This window comes from Aquarana catesbeiana, linkage group LG01, assembly GCF_042186555.1.
Source record: "Aquarana catesbeiana isolate 2022-GZ linkage group LG01, ASM4218655v1, whole genome shotgun sequence".
Lineage (NCBI taxonomy): Eukaryota > Metazoa > Chordata > Amphibia > Anura > Ranidae > Aquarana > Aquarana catesbeiana.
The window spans coordinates 735,499,266-735,502,699 of record NC_133324.1 but is presented as its reverse complement, the minus strand read 5'-3'; the positions used below and the strand labels follow the sequence as shown (position 1 = coordinate 735,502,699).

The window sequence follows — 3,434 nt, the reverse complement described above, 5'->3', positions numbered from 1 at the left end:
ACCCACCACTCCTGGCACTGAACTAACCTCTGAGGAAACCCCCAAATTAACCCCCCCCATCTGACTAGTATGTAAAGGTAAAATTGGCGACTTACCAGGCTGCAGCCGAACCGCCACACGACTAGCCGTTTTTCCGGATCCCAGCTGGCTCCGCAAAGCAGGACGCCTCCCGACCGATCGATCGTCTTCATCCGCGCTGGTGAGCTCACCGGACTCAGCCGAAGAATCTTGCCGCGGCGACGTCCCCTGCCTCATTTGCACAAGCGGCTCCTCTTCAGGGCTCCTGGAAGCCTCCTCTTCAGCCCCGGGCTCAGTTCTCTCCATGGAAGAGCTGCTGGGCACAGTAGTACCCCCAGCTGCAGCAGGGACGCGCTGTCTCTTTAAGGGGGGGTGTCCCCCAGCCTGGGCCTTCACACTCTTCCTGCTGTGACGTCCCGCCTGCGATGTGGATGGTGAACCAGCAGAGGGCGCTCCCACCCCACCGCTGTTCGTGACTACAATCTCATCCAGCTGAGCTCCGCTCTGCGCAGCAGTGGCAGAGGGAGCCGAACGCTCCGGAGCCCTGTGTCGGCGGCTGGCGGGGGACGATGACGGCACCCCCCCAGTGAGTCTCCCTGAAGCCTGGGCATCCTTCTCTCTCTGGACAGCTGAGGGGCAGGGACGCCCCCCACTGCGCATCCCGCTGCGTCTCCCCCGCTGAGCAGCCCTCCCACACAGGACATCTACACGGGGGGGGGAGGGGGAGGGCTGCCGCATGCTCCGGCCTGAGCTGCGAGCAGTAGAAGAGCGCCGTGGGGTAGGATTCCTCCCAGGGCCCACACCGGAAGCATGAGCAGGCAGCCCCGCAGTAAGCCCTGGAGGGTCCCTGGGACAGGGGCTCCTTCTCGCTCGATGAGCCTTAGGGACAGGAGATGGGCTCAGGCGCTCCGGCGGGCGCACCTTTCTAGCTCGTTTCCTCCCCGGGGAAGAAGGGACAGGTGAAGTAGAAGATCCCGACCCCCCAAGCACGTCAGCCAGCTGCTGCTGCAGCCACTGAGGGCCCCGTTCGACTGCTGCGGCCCTGACCTGAGCTAACAAGGCCTCTAGCTCACTCATCTCCCTGTCTGTCTACCTGCAGGTGACCAGCACGTATGTCCCAAGAAGATGTCTCCTCTCCAAACTTCTCCGAGTGATGCAGAATCCACCCCCTACACCGGACCCCAACCTCTGAATCCAGCCCCCACCAACTTCTACCTCCAATCAGGTAAGAGCTGAACCTGTGACCCACCACTGACCTGACTGACCGTTCCCTGACCCCTGTTCCTCCCCTAGTCATGCATCCCCTCCGTCTATTCTCTCCTACGGGTCTCACTAGAATTGAAACGTAAATCAAAGATCACTATATTCCCTTTTTCCACTTACATTTCAGGATCTCTTTCATCAGTTAAAAACACGATTTTACCTACCCTCTATGGTCATCAATCGATCCTCTGGCTGGGTTTGCTTCCTGATTTAATAGCTTAACCACTTGAGTTTGCATTCAATTCAGTATTCCAATTTTTTGCAAGACCTGCATACAGGTAAACAGATCCCATATTTGGCTTAAATGTTGTATTGGCAGTTTGGATGTGCGGTACAATATATATTTTTTTTGCTTTGTATTTATAGCGTTTTTTTCTTTGTCTTTCCTGTGTGTTTTGTAACTTACTGTATTGTTCTCTTAGTGCCTGATTGATACTACTCTCCTGAAGAAGTCACGATATGTGGTGAAACATGTTGAGAAATTAATCCTTTGGTTGCACTATTTAAAGATTGTTTCAGTACATTGCATGTAAACTCTTTTTACAATCATGTTTTTATCAATTTTTCAAAATAAAATGTAAAAAATTTTATACATAAAATTTTTTTTTTTGTGTCACCCTGTTTGCACCTTTAAAATCCCAAATGTGTCTTTCTTGTATATTGTAGGGATGTGGTGCCCATATTCATTTTGAATGTGAGGCATTGTTGGGATTTGAACCAGCGACCCTTTTCACTGCTAGGCGAGAATGCTACTCACTACACCACAGTGCCGCCCACAAAAGGGAGTGGAAGCATCTGAGTTCTTGCAGCTGAAGATAAAAAGATAGTTTGCAGCCCAAATAGGCTGGCTGGAACAGTACAGCCATCCACAGTTGGAGCAGTGTTGCCAACTGCCCGTATTTTTACAGGCAGCCCATAAAAAACAGGCACTTTTCTCTCCGCCAATAAATGCCAGTAATAGCGTAAAATTGGGAGTAAATATAGCTGTGACTGGTTCGGCTTGGAACTGTGCACGCGCAGTTTTGGAGCTTGCCAAGCCGAGCAGGCCCAAGCTGATTCTGTATTCGGCCGGCGGGGGGGGGCGGATTTTACAGAGGCTCACAGAGAGTCCATGGGGAGTTGGGGACGGAGTGACAGCCCAGCCGACGATGACAGCAGGTGATGGTGGCAGGTTGCAGGTGGTGATGGTGGCAGTGGGGGATGGTGGAAGGGGGTGTTGGAGGCAGAGGTTGTTGGTGGCAGGGGGTGATGGAGGCAGGGGGTGTTGGTGGCAGGGGGTGATGGAGGTAGGGGATGATGGAGGCAGGGGGTGTTGGTGGCAGTTTGTGATGGAGGCAGGGGGTGTTGATGGCAGGGGGTGAAGGTGGCAGGGGTTGTTGGAAGCAGCGGGTGTGGGTGGCAGTTTGTGATGGAGGCAGGGGGTGTTGGTGGCAGGAGGTGTTTGAGGCAAGGGATGTTGGTGGCAGGGGGTGATGGAGGTGGGGGGTATTGGTGGCAGTTTGTGATGGAGGCAGGGGGTGTTGGTGGCAGGGGGTGATGGTGGCAGGGGGTGATGGTGGCAGGGGGGTTGATGGTGACAGGGGGTGATGGTGGCAGGGGGTGTTGGTGGCAGGGGGTGATGGTGGCAGGGGATGTTGGAGGCAGCGGGTGATGGGGCAGGGGGTAATGGTGGCAGGGGTTGATGGTGACAGGTGATGGTGGCATATAGGAAGGAAAGGAAAAAGTAAAATGCAAACTGGGAGCCTAATATGGTAAACAATATGAGGGTACCTCCATAAATAATAGTAGGGTGTGTTCACAAAAACCAAACAGTCACAAAAAATAAAATGAAAAATATATGCACACCCAGGGGTTATCTCCTCAAATATAATTTATTGAAAAATTGAACAGTACCACAATACACAGCTCTCCATCGTGAATCTAACTTCCCCAACATATACCCACCACGCCCCACCTAACCTAAAAATGTACCTAGCAGCCTAATTAGGAGGGTGCTACATACATAAAAACTAAACCTTTCACACATCCACATTTCTTGGCAGTTTGTGATGGAGGCAGGGGGTGATGGTGGCAAGGGGTGTTGGAGGCAGGAGGTGTTGGTGGTGTTGCTGGCAGGGGGTGATGGAGGCAGGGGTGATGGAAGCAGGGGGTGA

At 53.3% G+C, this 3,434-nt stretch overlaps 1 long non-coding RNA gene across 1 annotated transcript; it reads left to right on the top strand.

Moving 5' to 3' along the window:
• The first annotated feature begins 466 nt into the window (after positions 1–466).
• On the top strand, positions 467–1,243 carry LOC141121653 (uncharacterized). Its single transcript, XR_012240585.1, has 2 exons — positions 467–604; positions 1,118–1,243. It is a non-coding gene; the product is annotated as an uncharacterized lncRNA (long non-coding RNA).
• Positions 1,244–3,434: the final 2,191 nt, after the last annotated feature.